Source organism: Amphiura filiformis, chromosome 1, assembly GCF_039555335.1.
Source record: "Amphiura filiformis chromosome 1, Afil_fr2py, whole genome shotgun sequence".
NCBI classification, from domain to species: Eukaryota; Metazoa; Echinodermata; class Ophiuroidea; order Amphilepidida; family Amphiuridae; genus Amphiura; species Amphiura filiformis.
Window position 1 is genome coordinate 57,863,721 of NC_092628.1, and position 22,820 is coordinate 57,886,540.

Genomic DNA, 22,820 nt, shown 5'->3' on the forward strand with positions numbered 1-22,820 from the left:
GAGGAGTGGCCTCGGGATCCCGGGAGTGGAAGGTGATTTGAAAAAAAAACCCACAGCTACAGCATCAACAACAGTATAAAAATTGGATTCAATTGTGATCGTCCAGATATAACACTCTGTGAAAGTTTTTTAAGGCCTATAATAAAATAGTAAAAATACACACTGGCCTATGTGAATACACTAGCACTTCCAGCCTTTGCACTGGGTTACGCCCATGCAGTGATTTTTACTGGCGTATTTAGTGGCAAGCGAATGACTACAAGCTGGCAACCTAGTTAAATTGTACATCACTTCCGCAATGTACATTATTTAGGCTGACGGCTGTTTTGCTACAAACGGGAAAAAATAGATTTTTATTAATTACCAAATCGTTGCAATTTTTTTGTGATATATACCATAAAGGTGAGTTTTTGTGCATGCTATGCCAGTCAATGCATTCATTTGTAAGGCAGATATCCGCCATTTTAAGGCTTTTTTTCGCCGGTGTTTGGTGGATAAATTTGCACTGCACTGCACTGATAAGGCGTAAAATCCTCGCATTGTCTGCGGGAAAATAAATGTAAATACACTAATTTCTGGACCCGGAAATAAAATCATCGAGGTTTATATGGTATATTATTACAAGCTGATTTTAATGCATGATCTTGGTATTTTCCACGACCTAGCGTCTGTTAGTTAAGAAGATTTTGAGGTGAAATTAATATTCTCTTCCTGGTCTGAAATTGGTGTATTTGTATGCATATTACATTTTGTATTATGACATGGATAGGTTGAATGGTTGTGACCTTATTTTCTTGCAAGATATCCAACATGCATTATGAATGATGCAGTGTTAGTGTAGTTAACAAAATCTACCATCATTAAAAGTTATCCCCATCAAATGTATGTTATTCTCGGGGTTATTCTAATTTCTATGTGCCGGGTAAGTGTATGTGTGTAACATGGTAAATTTAGATCATAAAGATGTGTTGTGTGTGGGTTTACATGTAACATAAACATGGTCATACATGATGGTCATGGTTTACCTACGACTATGTGCATAACGTTATAAGGGAGGGTGGTGCAATAAATATGTGTACCGGGGTGGTGAATTATAGGGGGCAAGCATTTTGGCAGGTCAAAAGGGGGGTCAAGCAATTTTTGGCAGGTTGAAAGGGGGGAGGGCAAGCCATTTTGGGCACCGTTTCTGTAAAATACGCTCTAAAAGAAGGTGGGTGTACATTGTAGGATAACGTTAGGAACATGTTAATGCAAAATTTCCTGCTCGCTGCGCTCGCAATATGATAAGAAATATTTGTAAGGGGGGGCAAAGATTTTTGCTACATTGAAAGGGGGGTGCAAATGTTTTTTGGCATGGCCAAAGGGGAGGGGGGCAAGCAATTTTGAGAATTTACCACCCCGGGGTACACATAATTATTGCACCACCCCTAATTGAAATACTCGTATTAAATAGAATGTACCGTACATGCATGTACCCACCTAATCACATTCATGACCATGCATGTCATTTCGGACGTTGCCAGGTGGTATGTGCCGTGCATTCTCTAAATTCAATAAATTTCTATCGTCAACCGTGTAATTGAATGCCAGGATTATTTTGAAATTTTAAAATGCTTGAAATATCACAAACAAATAGGCCTATGTTAATAAATAATATAAATACAAGCTATACCGTTGGGGTTCGATAATGAACCCCATAAAACTAACCGAGTATATGGAAAATGCCATAAATTTTCCAGCCCTGAGTACCGCCCTACAAAAATGCATCGACCTCGTGTATGAAATTAAATGTACGCATGCGCCCTTTTGTGCCGATCGCCGTGATTGGGAAACCCCGCACAGGCGCACAATTGCTATTTTTAGACACAGAAATTCCCTCTGAGCCCTGAAGCAACACAAACAAAGTTAGACTCTACCATCAAATTATTGGCTAAATACGTACCGTAGTAATATTGAAGGGCCTGTAGCCCTGTAGTGGAGGCTAACGGTAACACTTTTGCTGCCTTCCGTTATATCATTCATCCCATTACGCACTATGTAATACTTGATCAAAACTGTCGGTGGGAACCACGAACATGACAAACCAGGAAGTAGGATTGAGAATTCTGCCTGGGCAATTTGCGTGTACACATATTTTCTATGGGTTCACATCAACTTCAGGCCAAGTTGCCCTAGATTTCCCGCTGGCAGTAAAAGCTTCCCGGTAATAAGATTACCGAATTACCCACTTTTTCCCGCTGTGCTGGGAGGAAAAGCCGACGATCAATTGAAAATTTGGACCTTTTGAAGATATGGATTTTTTCGCAAAAGACCTAATGTTTTGTGTTTGTTTTGGGGAAAAAATCCATATCTACAATACGAAAGGTCAAAATTTTCAATTGATCGTCGGCTTTTCATCCCACCTACATACACTTTAAGTACATATCATCAGATTTATAAAGTTTACAGTACGGTAGCCTACTGTATCAAAAATATAAATTTTTAATCATTTGCCATAAAATGTGTATTACATGTACATTGCGAATTTCAAAAAATCTAAATTATTTGATATCAGAAGGTCATTCTTCGTACCGGTATTCAGAATGCAATTCGATTTGTCTGATGTGCTCTAATGTCACATAATAAATACTGTCCAAATGTTCATACCACATCCCTTAAGCGTATGAGCACAGGGTTCGAATTTGTTAAAAAAATTTGTGTGACAACATGTACAAGTAGGACCATGCAATCATGATATGTATTTGCTACACTGCCATCTGCCGATGCATGCATATTTTAGTTTGACTTTGAGCTCTTGAGGTTCAGACTTTCAGTGCACGTGTGTAGAATTGGTACTTGAGAAATCTAGCCATAAATTTGCTCACTGATAGCTTCACAATACATTTAAGGCTATCGAAAGCGATGAAACATGACATCATGTAAAGCAATGGAAGTTCGAAATTAAACGGCTGTTCACAACAGGCGATCGCATCTAAATGTTGTTAAAATTGCACTTCAGCTTAATCTTAGAATGTTCAATAGGAAACGTTGCTCTTAAAGGAGTATTAATTTCGTGATCCTAGCATCCTCTTTTTTGACATTTTTCAGTAGATATCCAAAAGTTGCCATGCCTAATTATTGGCCCCAAATAGTTCTACCTACAGCCACAAAGAAACTGTTTGAAATGCTTAGCAAATGATGAAAATATACATTTCTGTATAATTTTGGGACAAAATAGCTGTCTCATTTGACCTTTGTGAACTTTGCAAATGATATATCACTGCCAGCAATAACATAAAAACACATTTTGACAGTTCAGAAGTAATGTTTGAAACATGATTGTTCAAAATTGAGAACCATGTAAGATTGCAACTGTTTCATTAATTGTACCATTTCTTCAAATTTATGTTGAAAATTCCGTCAAAAAATGTCCTCTCCGAATTCAGGCTCGTAATCCATAGTTAAAATTGACCCAAGACTAAAATTAGATTTTCTTGAAAAACACTAATTAATATATCTAGTACTAGTAGTACAAACTCATAATAAACACTAAGTCCACTCACACTTACTTTCCATACGTATCATATGTTTGAAAGTTGGAAGTCAGGGTTCCGTCAAAATGTGTCCTCTCTGAAAAATTGGACATACAGAAACATGTACATCATAGACACATTTCTGGCATACATGTAACTTGAAAATCTGAACACTTGACGCCTAATTTTTTTACAGATTTCCTATTTGACCCATCTACAACTCAAAAAGAAATAACTTGAGGGAAAACTAAACACTTCATTTTTCACCCCCAGTGAGACAATCTGTGTTCCCTGATTGTAAAACAACCCATCAACAGAATATTTAACATGCATCATGTATGGAACTTAACTTTTTTTGTCACTCGCCATCGCCAATCGGGCGAGGTCATAAAATTTACCGGTCCCGCAGTCAAAACAAAATTTTACCCATCCAATAATTGCGATCGCCATAACAGAGCTGAGTCACAGTCGTGTTTCCAACATTTCCTGGGCAGCGCACATGATGACGGTTAGGTCTGAAAACAATTACCAATCAGGCAAGTTTTACTCCAGAGCTTCGTCCATATTCTACTTCGGTAAAAGGTCACCCCACGTAAAGTCAGTGTGTAAACAAAAGTTACGCATGACCCCACAATGAAAAGTTCCATTATTTTCTGAATGGTTGAAATTAAAGGTCAAAGTTTATGTTGTCAATTTGGGGGGGGGGTCCCTATAACAAGTAAAATCTTTTGAGATTTAACCGAAATCAGCCACTGTTGATCAAGTAATTTTCAACACAGTTTACTTTGTCTCAATGAGCGTAAGCAAAACTTCGCTTTGAGCAGCTGGTTTCAATAAGCTTATACTTCAAACTGATAGTGCCTGTTACATTATTTTGTTATATTTAAGCTTTTTGATATAATTATCAATACTTTTGTCATTTCTATGTGAGATTTTATGCATGATTTTGTCTTTAATCATGTTTTCTGGACTACCAAAGTTGGTTGATCAACGTGAAATGTTACGAACGGGTGTTATTTTGTAAGTTTCACATGAACTGACACGCCAGCTTTTCACACATTCCTGATGGCCTCTGTGACTCGGCGTACATAGGGAGAGTGATATCATATGCCCCTTGGGGCAGTCAGTCCGTTGTTTGGGTTTGGGATGATGTTGCTTGCTGAAAGGGAAACTCCACGCACAGTTGGTGTAACTGTAACCACAGATGGCAAGCGATTTCTGTTTGTGGTACATTTCCCATTCCAGTTGTCCACTGTCAGAGGATAGGGTTTTGGCATGGTGGGTCAAAGTTCTGATAACCCCTAATTTGTGTTCAAATGGCTGGTGACTCGCAAAGTTAAGATATTGATCTGTGTGTGTGCACTTTATGTACACACCAAAGGATAGGGAGCCGACGGCGTCTGCGTTGTGGGAGATGGCCGATGGGAGTATATAACATGGAAGTGGAGTTTTAGACTCATCATGTTCAACGGTGAATTTGATTGAGTCGTGAATGGAGTTCAGATGGTGAGTAAAATTGTCAACCTGAGAACGCTCAATAATCACCATGGTGTTCTCGACATATCTCCCAAAATAACGGGATGGGTTATGAGAGGAAGCGATGCCTTTTTCCTCAAAGTTGGCGATTATGGGATTCGCCTGTGGATCCATCGCATCTCCCTCTCGTTGGATGTAGTATTTTCTATCATAAAAGTAATACACGGTCTTTAAGGCAAGTGCTGAGTAAGTCTGTAACTTTTTGAGGGTTGAGGTCAGCAGTCCTAGAATCGAAAGTGTCATTGGCTGTGAGCAGATCATTGACAATCAGTGAATCACCAAGCTTTCTTCCACCGGTACACTGGTGAATAAAGTGCAATTACGTTGTATGAGACAAGACATTTGCTAGTACTAAGTTTGAAAGTCCAGTGTAGAAATTAAGTGGTAATCCGGGCATCCTGACACCCAGATTTGCCATCAGACAACCAGAAATTCACTGCAGGTTATCCGTCGGACACCCACACTTTTTTTCACCTTCGTGCAGTATTAAAATGCTAAAAAGATTTAGTCTGTAATTAGTCCCGATAATTTATTAAGCTTACGAAAAATCACATTGCTTTCCAGTTCTGTCTAGTCTTCGTACTCCTCATAGCTTTCAAGTTTCAAACCACCGGCCACCGCATCCCCAGATACTTAGCAAGGGCTCAAGTGTGCGCTGTGTGGCCTTCTTTTAGTCCAAACTAGTACTTTGACTTCGTTATTGTGTTATTATCATGTTGACCTTTGGCCTGTGAGAAAGGGACTTCCCGCAAGTTGACCTATCTATATCCACTGAACATTGCCTTTCATACATGATACACTTGTTTTGAACTGTGCCTTTGGAGTTGTGACATATTGGTATGGTAACAAAAACGTTGTTGCTGGGTCGCGGGCTTGGACACGTGCATGAGCTGCTCAGTGGAAAATCAAAATGTTGAGGCAACTGTCCATAAGCACCTTCATTGGTGGGCACAATGAGTACCGCCAGTGATGATGAGGCTTCGACATCAGCCAAAAAAAGAGCCAATGATCGTCTTTATGACCAGAACAAAAGAGGTTTTGGCGGATATAAAAAAAACGTATACGGATTACCAAAAACTCTGGCGGATGACCAGATTTCATGACCTGGTCATCCGCCAGATAACCTGATTTTTTTTTCTTAATTTGTACACTGACTGAGACAGTTTATTGACAAGTTCTTCACTGTTCTTTAGATCTGTCTACTGGACAAGAGGAGACAAGATATTGGCTACATATTGGCCTTGTTGTAGGTAATAGGCCCTCTACTTGCAATGATTGGTCACAGAGGGCAGGCTGGCGTGTGCACCTTTGGGAAGCCGTAGAACTTCCAGCACAACCACGGTAGTAGGAATAGGATACAACTGTTTGTGACATTTTAAGTCAATAGCCTCCTCCTCTTAAAATAGTTTTTAGTTGCTCTACTAGTTTTATATTTAGCTGTGGTTCCTTGCTTTTTATGTAGCAATAAAAGGACTAAAATGCAATTGTTCAGAATGCTAATTTTTGTGCTGACATCATTAAAATTGTGGGTTACTAATAGATTGGCTAAAATGTAATTAGAAAACTTGTTTCATGCTTACCTGATGCCACATAAAATGACACTAGTAATAATTAGTGCATGCAAAATATCAATAAATCAGACACATGTGTACGTACATGTATGTAAGTTATTGAGAATTAAGTATGCTACTATAGTTTTCGGCAAGGTTCTTCAGCGGTCCGCTGATTTGGGGCTGAATAAAACGTAAACATAGAAGTGGAGTTTTGATTGAATCACGTCATCATCACATCGGCGCCTCATTCGCTGATCAAGCTGCGTAGTATCATGTGATCTAGTTCTTTTTACACAATTTGTATGATAGGGCTTGGCCGCTTGTCAAAAGTACCAAAGATACGAAAATGGGAACTATAATGTTTGTGGCATATCCCCAATGGTTATTTTCCCAGGCTATAAAGTGCAAGTTGGGCTTTGCAGCTTAATACAGGGGTGTGAGAGTTCAGTTTTTAAGCTGATTTCAGCTTTTTTATTGCCAAAATGTATGTGTTTTCTTTTATTTTCACCAATATTTGGCATTTTTGCCCTGAATTGACGATGTTTTTCTGCTTTTTAGTAATTTTCCTCTTTTTTGTCTGAATTCAAGTTGAATTAAAAAAAACCCAGTATATTGACCTGATAATTAGAGTAAATTTGATGTCCGAGTATTAATTATAATTATATAATCAAATTGGTAGGATTTTGTTGTCCCATTCAATCCCATGTGGTAAACCATATGGTTGATTCCTTAATAAACAATGTCATTTTGGATAATAGGAGCTATGGTTTTTCTGTCATTTTTTACCAATTGCATGGTTTTTCTGTAATTTTTAACCAATTGCATGAAGTAAGTCTAGGGGATGATAATTACGGATAACAGTAGAGTCGGTTAAAAATTGTCTGGTACCGTATCTAATAACAAACAAGTTGCAGATCTATGATACTCATGATTGGCCCTTTCCCAACCCTTACCATGTATTAGAAGAGCAATGTTCCAAATGACAGGTAAGTCTGACAAATTGACCTAATCCTTGGGTGTGACTTAAGGTTTTGCTTGATAATTACACTCAGACACTAAATGGTTGGCCTGCAAGACTAAAATAGCCCTGTTCTCTATCAGCAAGTTATTATGAATGACATGACCAACCCATAACACCTCTTCTCAGGGAAGTATTAAATTTCCTATTTTCTTTACATGCAGAGAGTGAGCTTATAATAGGGGGCCTTTTTAAGCAAAATAAAGATAATGTTTTTTTCCACCAAAATATTTTATTAAAAAAAATTAAGTACCGTATTGCTGTTATAAACAGAACAATATTCTTACACAAAGCTTGGACTACATTGTATACATTTCTATTGTAGCCAAATTTGGGACTGTGTGTAGTACGATATATGTACACAAAGTTTCTGTAGAAATAATGGTGTCCTTAATATGGACCTATAATTTGTGCCCTGGTCACATAAAGGGGCATTATAAGATTTCATCAAAATTGTACATTCAATGTTGGTAAAAGTCCAGTTTTAATGTAGACAATTGTTTGTCCAAATATATACTAATCAGTGTCTGAAATATAGTTTGAGCTTTTCAAATTCAGTCAGTGTCTTTGTGTAAGATTTTGTAATAAAGATCTGGAATGTAATTCCACAAAACAGTTCAATTCGCTGCCAATTCATAGTACATGTTAGTACCGGTATACAAATATTAACTGTCTGTGAGTGTGATGGTTGAAATATAATCACAAGGTGAAAGATGGATTGTAAATACAATACATCTTTCACCGAGTGATTATATTTCGACCATTACACAAATTTAAGACAGTTAATATTTGTATTATATCACTCATACATGTATTTAAATTCTATATTACCGGATACATTTGTTCCATTTTAAGCGCCCATACCCCAATAAGCGCCCACCCAGGGTATTTTCAATTTGCTAAAGGGTACAATCAATGTTGAAATGACTGATAGACGTTGATACAGTGAAATAGCTTGAGGATTTGAAGTCCTGTGTAAACTTGCAATACATTGACTGCATCAGAAAAGCTACTAGAACGTCTCGGGACCCTATTCACAAATAAACGGCCCTTACAAAAAAATTAGGTAAACCGGGTAAAAAATAAGCACCCACCCAAAATGACTTTGTAAAGCGCCCTGGGCACATATTGGAATGAATACGGTACTAAAATACTATTTAAGGTAGTAATTTTCATCAACATATAACACCATGTTTTGCCATGATATACTTCACATTCTGGGTCCACCCATAACTAAATTAAGCGAGTCTAAGTGTCGGCGACGGCTTGGCGCAGGCGCACTCTGGCGCAGCACTATGATGGCAAAATCTATCACACGGAGATGCTGATGGTAAAAATGATAAATGGTTATCAACCAATGAACTGTCTAGAATATACATTTTGGTACAAAAATGATCAATTCGTCAAATGTTTTTCAGGGCTAAAGTTAAAAGCAAATTTGTTTCTGGACACATAGCAGATTGGGACTTTTTTATGATTTTGCTGAATAATGAATAACATTTCTTTTAAAAAAAGGGAGCATTTGTATGCATGATTTTGTGAACTCAGATTACAAGAGCTAGGAATAGCTAGGAATGAATACCAGACTCATTCTCAAGTGAAGGTCATTTCAGATCATCCCAAAGTCACGTCACATGGTTTAGGACTACAGATAACTTTCCCAACCATGCATGTGATATGGGGATGATTTGAAGTGACCACCACTTGAGATTAGTCTAGTATTCATTCCTAGATTATATCAAAAGAGACATACATTAGCAGCCGACAGGTGCATCCTTTTGATATGGATGTAAACATATTCAAGTCTTGGGTGAAGTAACTATATGGTATCATGTCCAAAATGTCATACCGTACCAAGTAAAGGTAAACTACATGTATCATGTCCGAAATGTCATACCAAGCAAACCCAAAGGCACACTGAGTGCAAGATAATTTTCCATACCCTATCGTGCCTGAACCGAATAACAAACTAGAGCTGTTGTGGCTAAAGAGCCACAAATATCAGGTGTGGATTTGATGACCTCTGCATGACCTTTGCCCTCAACCATTATTACAAACACTTTACTTTCTTCTCACATTTAGGTGGTTTTTCTGACAATGGTAACTATAGAGGGCAATTTAACTGGATGACCTGACCGATTACTCCTACTAACATCCAGATCACCTTTTAGACCTCAACCCTTGCAAGCATCTTATTACTTTTAAACCACTGGTCCTTCTGAACAACTTTCTATAGTAATTGGAAGGTAATTTGGACAAATGTGACACATCACATCAAAATCAACCACTTGTCTTCAAAAATGAAAATGGAGATTTAAAAAAAACCCTAGGATAATCTGCTATATTTAGGTTGTCCGAAGGAAAAGACCTTATAGACCAGGTTAAAACTGAGCTAAGTACCACTTGGAGAACCAGAAATTCTCATATGGTTTATCTGGACCAGTTTTGCATGGGGAACAATAATTTGTTGGGTAAAAAGCCCGTATCCTGAGAACTTTTCCGTGAGGGCGCTTTTTTCAAAATGGCCGCCAAAATCCAATGTATATGGTTAAATTAGTCACTTTAGGGCATATTTAACCAGATTTTGAATTTTTATTGATAGCAATAATGTACTACTAAGTCTGGTTATTAATATGAAGGTGACAGGAGTCACAGCTGAGGGCGCTTTTTTTCAAAATGGCCACCAAAATCAATGAAAAACATATATATGGTTAAATTAGCCACATTAGGGGCATATTTAACCAGATTTTGGTTTTTATTGATAGCAATAATGTATAATAAGTCAGGTTATTAATATGAAGGTAACATGAGTTCACAGCTGAGGGCGCTTTTTTTTCAAAATGGCCGCCAAAATGAATGAAAAACATATATATGGTTAAATTAGTCACTTTAGGGGGCATATTTAAACAGATTTTGGACTTTTATTGATGGCAATAATGTACTACTAAGTCAGGTTATTAATATGAAGGTAACGGGAGGTCACAGCTGTGGGCGCTTTTTTTTTCAAAATGGCCGCCAAAATCAATGAAAAGCATATATATTGTTAAATTAGTCACTTAAGTGGTATACTTCATCAGATTTTGGATGTTGTTATTGATAGCGGTAAAGCCTTACTAGGTCAGATTATTAATACTGAGGTAATAGGATGTCACAGGCGAGGGTGTTTTTTTTTCAAAATGGCCGACAAAATTGAACTGGAAAGTATGATATCAACAAAAAGCGTCATAAAATGTTACTAAAGTTGAAAAAAGTAATAGTTGTCTTTGCCTTTTGAAGTTATAATGAAGTACTTCAGGGTGGTATATGTAGATTCTGATTTAAAATGGCTGCAATGATGACTACCAGAATTGCCTTTATGTATTAAATAAGACCCCAAAAAGGCAACTTGTAGGCCCTACACTAGAATGCCGCAAAAGTGTTGCTTACAGTGTTATAAATTGTCCGTTTTTGCATGATGCATTTATCTTTGTTTTAATCCTCATGATCACTCAAATCGCTATTATCTGAAAAACCTTCATAGTCATTCTCTACCAATAGTTCTTGGACGTCCTCAGGCATTACCGTTTCAACCCACTTAGGTTCCATATTTTCGTTCCACCCATTGTGTTTCCACCATCGTATACAGTGACATCTGCTGCTCTCCACTCTCTTGCAATGAAATTTGCGCAAAGGATATGCAGCGCCAGCGCCTGCTTACATGGTGGTAGTAAAGATATATCTGCAATATTTTTATCTTTTGAAAACTTTCGATCAAAGATATCATATCTTGCTTCATTGACATCTTTGTCCTTCATTCCGTATAGAAGTGAAACGTTCTCCTCTAGCTCTTTGCATAAACTTTCTGACGGAAAATCCAATGCCTTCCTGTATTTGCCAGTGTTTGTGTCCAGAATTACTCTGTCTCCATCATGAATGAAATGGGATAAAGCAATGACTGCAATGTCTATGTCTCCCGCATGTGAACGGATGATTGCTATACCCTCGTTGTTATTCCTCACTGAATGCTTTGCATGCAAGATGACCTTTGTGTAATCTTCTTCCTGATTACTGCTAAGATCGGGAATCAAAATAGCATCTTGTTTTGTGACACGAAGGCCTTTAAATTGAGCGATATTGACTTAACAGCAGCTCAGAAGTCATCCCTGATTGGATTTCATGCATTCACTGGCAATGATTACAACTCAGCTTTTTTCGCAAGGGGAAGCGTTAGTGCTGGAAGCTTCTGGAGTCAAAGCCAAATTTTGTGGACACATTCTGCAACATTGGAGTATTAGATTTTCCGATAGAAAGTTTATGCAAAGAGCTAAAGGAGAACGTTTCACTTCTATACGGAGTGAAGGGCAAAGATGTCAACGAAGCAAGATACGATATCTTTGATCGAACGTTTTCAAAAGATAAAAAGATTGCAGATATATCCTTACTACCGCCATGTAAGCAGGCGCTGGCGCTTCATATCCTTCACGCAAAAAGTCACAGACAGCTATTACTTTTTTCAACTTAAGTAACATTTCCTGGACGCTTTTCGTTGATATCATACTTTCCTTCAATTTTGTCGGCCATTTTGAAAAAAGCACCCTTGCCTGTGACATCATATTACCTCCGTATTAATAATCTTGTAATGACCTAGTAATGCTTTACCGCTATCAATAACATAACAACATCCAAAATCTGATGAAGTATACCACTTAAGTGACTAATTTAAAAATATGCTTTTCATTGATTTTGGCGGCCATTTTGAAAAAAGCGCCCACAGCTGTGACCTCCTGTTACATTCATATTAATAACCCGACTTAGTAGTACATTATTGCTATCAATAAAAATCCACAATCTGGTTAAATATGCCCTAAAGTGACTAATTTAACCATATATATTGGATTTTGTGCCATTTTGAAAAAAGCGCCTCACGGAAAAGTTCTCAGGTTTCGTGCTTTTTACCCAACAAATTCTTGTTCCCCATGCAAAACTGGTCCAGATAAACCATATGAGAATTTCTGGTTCTCCAAGTGGTACTTAGCTCAGTTTTAACCTGGTCTATTATGGCTTCTTGAGTTGTGTGTCCGTCAATGTGTGGGGTTGTGTTTGTCCATCTGTCAACAATTTTGTAAGGCTTTTTGGTCTCATGAATAGTTCAAATCCTATTGCAACCAAACTTGGGTCATAACTGCACTATGGGAACCCTCATCTATTGGTGGTGTTCAAGGTCATAAAGAGGTCAAAGGTCATTTGAGATCAACTTGTAAATAGGCTGAAAATACAAAATCTGGTCTCACATGAACAGTTTACATGCACTTACAACCAAACTTGAGGCAAAGCTGCATTATGGGAGATTTCATGTAATGGTGGTGTTCAAGGTCATACTGAAGTCAAAGGTCATTTGAGGTCAACTTGTAAATGGGTTGATCAGCCCGGCTGAAAATACAAAATGTAGTCTCACATGAACAGTTCGCATCCAATTGCAACCAAACTTAGCAAAAGCTGCATTATTGAAGCTTTCATTTATTGGTAGTGTTCAAGGTCACATTCTGTGATACTGAGATCAAAGGTCATTTGAGGTCAACTTGTAAATTGGCTGAAAAAAAAAAAGGGTTTCATAACAATGCACAAAGATGTTTCACATGATATTTATGTGTAGTGTTCACTACCCATATCTACGAACGACCTATCCGGGACCGCCATCCCTATTGTTAGCTTTAAATGACACCTTATAAGGGTGGTGCCCGGGCACGTTGTCCCCTGCCCCTAGTTATGCCACTGGTAATCACCACGGTAGGCACGAATATCATTATCAGGCATGCATGTGAGTGATGTGACCCCAGATGATCTCTGAATGACCTTTGACCTTGTCCAGTACACATAGTCACATGCTACTCCAAAATTGTCATTTTCCTGAGCAATTTTGTAGCCAAAGGGATCATTTTTACCCAAGCCAATGTAAACAATGCATAACTCTTTAAAAGGTAGCTGTTCTAAGGACCAATTTTGGTAATCATAACACATTGTTTGACAGAATAACCCCAATACCGACTCTTGCTTGACCTTCAATTTGTCCCCAGTCTGAATACATCAGTAAAGAGCTCAGGTCATGTAGCATGTAATTTGGAGTAGAAATATCATTTTTAATAAAAATTCACAAAATGACCCCTGTAACCCCAACGTGACCCTTGACCCAATCTGTGTTCACCCTATATAAACCTTGGTCCAGCGATTCTAACCAGGTGATCATCATACTAGCATGTAAGATTTTTATAAATTGTAAGAAGTAGCATTTCAAAGATTTTTATTTACATGACCTCTAATACCCCACATGACCTTTGACCCCTATTTGTTAACATCACAAAATATTCATCCATCATTTTAGTGTGGCATATATTTCAGCCCATGAACCAGATTTGCATGGGCAGTTTGTTGTACAAGTTATTGGGTAGGCAGGCACTTATAGGGGCATGTGCAGTTAATGGAACAAATCTGGTACATCTACTTGCTTCACCTGGCTGATACACTTCCTCAACACAATTTGATAATTGCAAATAAGCGAAGCAATTGACAGCCTGTTTGTAAACTGAACACTTGCAGATCCATTTGCACGAAAACCCTGAAAGGCTGGGAAATCTTGAATTTCCTATTTACCTTGATGCAGCATGCAAAATTTGACCTTTTTAAAAAGTGGATGGGAATAGACTGTAATTAAATTGTAACCAATAGACCTGTACTACTATGTTCATACAATAGCTCATGAAATCTATTGAGATCGTAACTTTCAATTTTTTTTATTAAAAGCAGTTCCGGGCTTGGATAGCAACGTTTGCACAGTATTTTTTCTGGGACATGAGATCACATCAGACATATTGAATTGCATTCTAAATACGAGGAATATCCTTCTGATATCAAATAATTTTGATTTTTTGAAATTCTCGATATACCAGTTAGTAAAATAAATTTGTTATTTTGATATTTAACCGTCTTCAAGTAAACTGAATTAATCTAATGATATGTTTTTTAACTGTATGTAGCTGGGAGGAAAAGCCAGCGGTCATTTAAAAATTTTGATCTTTGGTATTGAATTAGGTAGTGAGGTACATATTTTCCCCAAAAGACCTAAAAGTTTTAGCCCATTGTTCAAAAATGATATTAAATGGTAGTGTAATGATGTGTCTCCTGCCAAATTTTGGGATTCAAGTATGTATCTAAGGCTTGTGAGTTTGTTTGTTTAGTTCCAATGCGATTCTTAGCCAGTTTTCAGTGGTGATCTGACCACCCTCCATGGCACTGATACCTAGCCAATTTTCAGTGCAGATCTGACTGCGACTATGTCCCACCCTCTTTGTGTTAATGATTCTTAGCCAATTTTCAGTGCCAGTCTGACCCACCCTCCTGAAAATGATACTGATTTTTTGCCAATATTCAGTTCTGATATGTCCCACCCTCTGTGGCACTTTATAGCCAATTTTCAGTGCGGATTTGACTGTGACTGACAATCCCTGGCCAACGCTCCATGGCCCTCCCTCCATGTTAATGATTCTTAGCCAATTTACAGTACCGTACTGATCTAACCCACCCTCCCTGTCATGATATATGACCATGGGCTACCCTCTATAGCACTGATTCGTAACCAATTTTCAATGCAGATCTGACTGCAACTGACCCTTCATGGCCCACCATTTGCTAGCCAATTTTCTATATGCCGACCTGACCTATGTCCATACAGTAAAGTTTGTTCGGCTAATATAAGGCGGAAATTATTCGGTTTTTATTACTGCGCGCGTCAATCAAGTCCCAACCCACACTCGCGAAAATTCACATAAGCTTGCGCCAGGCTCGCATTACGCAACGCACAACTAGCGTAAGCATTGCGCCCAGCTGCGTGCATGCCATTCTATATCAATACATGGTGTTATGAGTCTTATATTTTCCGCCTTATATAAACTGAACAAACTTTAGTATCGGACATGTACAAAATTAAACTTTCCATACACAGTACTATAACACAGTACAAAATGAAGAAATGATCTTGCGCAAGTGACTGCTAGTCTATCTTTTTCATGATGCTTTCAGGCTATATACATGCGCGTGTCAATCAAGTCCCAACCCACACTCGCGAAAATTCACATAAGCTTGCGCCAGGCTCGCATTACGCAATGCACAACTAGCGTAAGCATTGCGCCCAGCTGCGTGCATGCCATTCTATATCAATACATGGTGTTATGAGTCTTATATTTTCCGCCTTTATATTTAAACCGAACAAACTTTAGTATCGGACATGTACAAAATTAAACTTTCCATACACAGTACTAAATACACAGTACCCTTCATGGCCTTCACCGCACTGATTCTAGCCAATTTTCAGTGTAGATGTGACTCCAGACCCTCCATGGCACTAATTGTATCTTAATTTTCAGTTCCGATCTGACCCACTCGTTATGGCAGTAATTTCTTAATTTTCAGTGCTGAGTTGACCCAGCCTTGTCATTGATTCTAGCCAACTTTCAGCGGCAAATCTGTTAAGTTGAGAATAGAATAGTTATCTTCCAAGTTACATGGTTACATCATACATGTCCATCCATGAGTATTATGATAACAATCTTTCTCAATTTGCTTTTGGCCATGTCTGTGTGAAATATCTTGATATAATTTTCAATTACAAGTTTACAAGCCTGCGGTCACTGCTAAATCTGCCATTGATCTTCCCCACCCATCCCTAGTCCCATCGAGTTAGGTTATCCTAATAGTTCGGAAGCTTTCAAGGCACACACATGCACCAAGCCATGACGGTAACGCTTGACATGCATACGACCCACTCACTGCCTTGGCAAGGATTAACTTGCAAGATCATTTCATGATACTGTATCACCCTCCTCAGGGAGTTATTCTACATGTATATTGTATACAATGTTGTAGAAATGTCAGAATAATCAATGATCCTGCATCTTATTCCCACTCTCCCTTAACCCCTATAAACCTTAAAGGAACTTTGTGCGATCTGCTGAGGACCAAACAAATTCGTAAAATTTTCTGAAGTCACTTAAAAATGGTTGATGAATTGGGGAAATACACTTCAACCATTTTCTTTGCAAAAGTATCAACAAAAATCACATCCCCTTTGAAATCACATCCCCTATTGGATTTGCTCCTAATTTGTTATGCCCAGCCCAGGGATAAAGGATTAAGATTTATCTCTCTAAAAACATACTGTCTAGCCGACTCACTTCATAGGTTAGTTAAAATACATTGGAAAATATTCTAAAAGTGCACAAATAATGAACATATGTATGGGCAATAATGTAGTTTGGGATTTGGATCGATCCTTGAATGTTCTTTCCAAACTAGGAAGCATGATTCCTTTTACATAGTAATGTGCTTGTAATTAGTGTTTGCAACATGGAAGAGGTTTAATATTGTTGCTGACTATCAGCACATATAAGAGCAGAGCTAATCCATGCTGGATGCTTAAGAGTTCGCAAAAAGGACTTGTGCTTCCTATTTTACCTACCAGTACCATTCAAAACGGTGTTTTTTTTGGCCAATTTTAATTTCTTTTTGCAAATTTTGAGAGACCCTGGACCTAAGCCAAGTGCTGCAATCATTCATGGTTGATTTTTTTTTTTTAATTGGAAAAAACAGATTTGTAACTTGTGTTTATTTCAGAATCTATTGAAGATATAGAAATGTGTACACTACAAATGCATTTTTAGATCTTTAATAGATAATGAAGTGACCACAAGTTATGTGGACATACATGTACATGTACGTGTAGGCCTATACTCTAATTTTTTTCTAACGTTGCAATTTTCAAAAGGGTCTGATGCAAAAGGGTCTGATATTCAACTTGGTCCACACTCCACATGTTTACACAATAATATTCCCTTTTTGATATACATGTAATGTATGTATCTCATATTGTACACTATGAGCATGCACAAGCCTCAAGGTGACATTGCACAGATTAATTGAAAAAAATAATGATTAAACCTTAGAATTGCAAGCTTGTTTAAAACCAAATTTCTTCCAGGATAGATAATTTGACATACATATTTTTCTGACGGCAATGTGTGTAGAGTTGTCTGTCAGCAGCAATTTTTAAAGTGGTACCCAAAGGCAGAGGATGTTATGATAGATATGTATGATCCAACTACCCTGCTGAAATGTCAAAAATCTCTACTAAGATCATGAAATAACTTTTAACACATCCGTAGCTTTAATGCTCTTGCAACTAATAAGCCTTTTATGGTATTTATCCCCCTCCACTAAATTTTCAAACGTTGATGTGGTCAAGCCATCAAATACATGTAGAGGTTTGTAAGTTGATCTCAAGAAAAGTCCAATTGTAGTTGAAATGTGTGGGCTTAATATTGGTGCAATTTAAATCTTCAGAATATTGAGGTGTCAACAAGGGTGATTTTAAGCGGGCGACGGGCGCCGTTTGGCCCCCAGTAACCATGCCAAAGTGGCCCCTGGTTCAAGCTCTCTTATTTTCACCCTTGGGTGTCAAAGGTCACATGTGTCAGATCATAGGCTATTGAGGATAGCTAATCAAATAGGCTCTTTAACCTCTATTTCTTCCAGGATAGATAATTTAAGATTTTTCACAATACCCTTAAAAGAGTTTGATCAACTTCCAAAAATGGCAGTCGGTATGGCTGATCATCTCCGTCAACCATTTTGGAAGTGATCTCTACCCCCACTAAAGACAGTCTGTTGAATACTCTCTCCAAAGTGAAAAGGGCGAGATGGCCGAGTGGTTAAGGCGTTGCGCTGCCGGCCGGGAGATACGATCGACGAGGGTTCGAGCCTTGGGCTTGCCTTAGGTGAAAATTAAGTTCAATTATTTAATTTCAGAATTTAATTGAAGGATTTCTTCTCGCCCCCATACACTGCTTAGCACGTGCAGATATAGGTAGTGTATGTGCTTCGTCCGTGATTCGGAAGTCACGTAAAGCCGTTGGTCCCGTGTTCAGGAAGAGTCAAACCCTGTGAACGTTAAGTGTCGGAGCTATTCGAAAAGAGAAGGGGGACCATCCCCAGTTCTGATATCTGCAATCAATCCTAGGTTCCAGGATCGTGCATAGGTTAAAAAAACTGCACGTTAAGCCCGTGCGACAATACTCAATTTGAGGTATGCACGTATATAGGAAGAAGAAGAAGAAGAAAAGGGTGTACTACGTACACTTCCTTGCACCAGATTCTAACTTCCATTTTATATAATTCAAATGCAAGTCTGCTGGGTTACAATTATTAACATTCAATATACATACATACGTCTCTATGTGTGGATCTCAATTAAGGGAACAACCACAGCTGTGTGCATCCTGTATGTCCAAGGTACAAAGTAGCCTATTGTTAATTACTAACATAAACATATGACATGTGTATATAGTTTTCAGAAACTCCTTTCGCACTGGTCGACCCTGCTCTGCATCGTGATTATCGCGTAAAAAGTCACAAGTGGGTCATGCAATGCTATGCAGCTTGTTTGGCAAACGAGGTGCAGATATTTCATGGATATGATTCAATAAGCCTGAATCAGAACAATACATGTACTTCCATATTAACGCTGTACTACATATACATACAGCTATACATACTAAAATCGGCATTTAAGAAAGCTGATGAACAGTATCTGTTATTATGGCAATATATCTGGTATTATGGCAATATATCGCAAGTTAATTGGCATTTAGGATTAGAAAATGAATTTTAAATATTTTTAGGAAGCTCTATATTGCTGGACCCATCTACATGTAGAAGAGCAAATGATACTTACTCTATCATTCACTTTTGCTATTTTTTCCATTAAATGTAATGGACATTTCAAAATACCAAGAAGGTATAACCCTGTGTGGTATCAAATGAAAGAGGAAAGAATAAAAATATTTCCTCAACCAGGGATCACACTGCGCCTAAGACTGGTCAATATTCACATTTTGGATCATTCTCGAATTAAATAGCTCACATCTAAACAAGGTTTGACCCATCAAGTGGTGTCAAATGAAAGAAAAACAGGTAAAGAGTACAATTACCGTATTTGTTCAATTAACTGCCCAAAGTCATTTTGGGTGGGCGCTTATTTTTTACATTGACAATGCGTAAAAAAGGTGCAAAATATTCATCCATCATCATCAGTGTATCATACATGTATGTTTCAGACCATGATTCTGATTTTATTACATGGGCAGTTAATAAACTAACATCACACTTGTTGTAAAGTCACTTGATGGGCGTTTATAGGGGCATGGTGGTTAATGGAATAAATACGGTACAGTATTAGCCAGTTGCAGCACCTTTGTGTAGCTGGCTCCAGTTTTATGACTCTGCAACTCCCGCTCTAGTTAGTTTGTGTGACACTTTGTGGGCACTTGAGCCTTTTGTTTAAAATAAAATAATAAAAATAAATGTTGGCATTTATGCAGCACCTGTCACATGTATCAAAGCGCTTTACATTTACTCCGCTGGCGCTGTCGTTATACTTAACTGCCATACAATGCCCAAGGCATGCTCAGAACATTGGGTGATATTCATAACAGCTTCCCATTTCACCCCTGGATAGAGAGAGGCAAGTGAAGTAAAGCACCTCGCCCTAGTGCACAACAGGATGGCACACCTGGGACTCAAACTCACAATCCTGTGATTGAGAGATAGATCTAGATAGAGAGATAGAGCCTGTACCGCTGCACCACCTTCAAGAGATTGGGAGATTAGTGTTGAGGAGTGGGAGCAGCAATGGAATTGGGACTGTATTACTTAAAGGCCAACTTTTAAAACTTGCATCTTGCAGACAATCCTCTTGAGGCGGTACAAGCCTTTTGGGTAACCAGAAAGAACTACCGTACAGTTTTTAACGCCATTATATTAGGCTTTAAATGCTGCTATCAAGACATCTGTGGTGTTGGCACCAATTGTGGATACTTCAGATGGGATCTGCAAGTCATGCAGATATAGGTATTCATGTTCCTTTGGATCCACTAGCACCATAAAAAAGGTGGCTGGCTACATGTTTCATGCACACAACATTTTAACCCCAATCGCTCAATTTAGTTCGCAATATACAATGTTACATACATGTACCTAAAAATACCCCAGAGTAAATTGCTGGACCTCTCAAGAGGGTTCAATAGAGCAGGTGTCCTGTGGCCTAGTTGTACAGCAATACCCTAAGGCTAGTAACAGCCCCATGGGGAAACTCTAGGTTTGCAGTGAATGGGGACTATATCACCCTGATTATAGAGCTGTACGCCTCATTGTACCTAAGATTGGCGTGATTCTCTGGGGGAATTTCTTGGTCACAGTGAATAGGTGATGGCCTTGTTGTATGCTGGCACTGTCATATTTGGATAATTTAGTGGCATTGAGCATGAAATCATCTGCCTACAGGGCATGTTTGTGTATCATTGGTTTGTTGTGTTGTTACCTGTATGCATCAGGGTTTAAATGAAGCTGTTTAAAAATATGTTTGAATCTTGAATCTTGAATCTAGGATGTCTCTGGTCATAATAGATGAAGAATGGATCTAGATGTGCCAACATTTTATAAATGGGTTATTCTAGTTATATACCCCTATGGAAGACATGAACTTTATAATCTTCCACACAGGTAGTGTGAATTTCAAATACGCTTACCTGAATGGGTGACTGCATTTGGAATCTACCCCCCCCCCTTTCCCTTATGTGGGAGATTAAGGTGATGTCTTCCATAGGGAGTTTGTGGGTTTCAGCTGTTGATGACATTTTTAAAAATGAACAAAATGTTAAACTGCAGAATTTGAAAGTTCCAATGAACTTGAACATCTTCACCATGATATCATGTGAGAATGTGTTTATGTGTACAAAATGTATGAAGCAACCCCATCTGTAAAAAGATCTATCTCCCTCGTTCCTTTCTTCCCTCCCTCCTCCCCTCCATTCCTCTGATCTTAAACCATCCCTCCTCTGATCCTTCCACATCCACCTTATATCCCTTCTTCCTTTCTTTTGTTAGTCCAACTAGTATGACCTGTTTTTTTTGTGTTAATATTCTTAGTCACAAATTATTTACTCAATTTCTAATCAAGCAAGAAATGCAAACTGCGAACAGGATTCATCTTCCTTTTCTTGCATGATCTGAGATTGAGTAGATGTCCATCACTATGAAAAGAGCAGATTCATCTAGTTGGACTCTCTCTTCTCTTTCCCCTCTTTCTCCCAGTGTAAGATTGCTCCTGCCACTTCACTGTTTCACTCAATTTTCTCTTTTCACCTATATGCAAGACATGTGCCTTTTCATTTAAAAAAACTGAAGTCAACTGTACTTTTTAAGAAACATAAATAATTGAAACAAAAATACCTTTTACATCATTGAGATGAAATTGGCAGCAACCAGAAACCCCCGGCAGAAACCAAGTGTTTTATGAAATGTTAAAAGGACTTTGTGATCCTATCACAGATTTGACTTGAATCATACAATCAGTTGATAAAACTTTTAATGCCAGCAATATGCATGCAGATGGTTCAATCAATGTAGCAAAGTCAGCTGCTAGAAAGGTCGCTAGATTTCACATTAGACTGATGTGCCTGGGAGATTTCCTTGAGCCATTTGAAGGGGAATACCTATTTCCTATGTTGGTATTGGATGGCAACCCTTGAAATTGAATGTTTCCTGAATAAGTGATTATAAGCAAATGCCTGGCCGGGATTGACCCCTAATGCTAAACTCTTGCTATATATTATGATTTGACATGATATGTGGAGATAGGATAGGAACCTTGTCCTGTTCACGGATCTGCCTTTCTGTTCTTCAATTGATGAGGTGTTGCAATAAGTCAGATTGGATCAAGTAGTTTGTGTTTATTGGAAAAGAAGCCTGCAATATATGTTACGCATGTCATTTTTATTTTTGAATGAATTCTTTGTAATATTACACAGTATGTTTTTTAAGGTGAATAAATCAAATCAGGTTTGCTTGAATTCTCTCAGCAGATATAAGGACACCAACGAATGATTTAATGAATACATTGCAGTGGGTTAAACTTGATCAAAGATGGCATAATACTCTATTAATGACTGTTTTCAAATGTTTAAAGAATGAATATCCATCATACTTATCTTCTCAATTTGATTTTGTTCATGATAACCATAATCATATAACTAGAAATCATACTTCTAATACATTGATTGTACCAAAATTTAAATCAAATTCAGGTCAACGTACGTTTCACGTCAGGGCAGCCTATGC

The 22,820-nt window shown here is 38.0% G+C and overlaps 1 protein-coding gene across 1 annotated transcript in view; it reads left to right on the forward strand.

The window, feature by feature from the left end:
* The first annotated feature begins 302 nt into the window (after nt 1-302).
* Nucleotides 303-22,820, forward strand: part of LOC140149652 (tyrosine-protein kinase SYK-like) — a 71,692-nt gene continuing 49,174 nt past the window's right edge. Inside the window, exon 1 of the mRNA XM_072171735.1 lies at nt 303-402. The gene's annotated coding sequence lies outside the window, so the exon portion shown is untranslated. The remainder of the gene's footprint in view (nt 403-22,820) is intronic.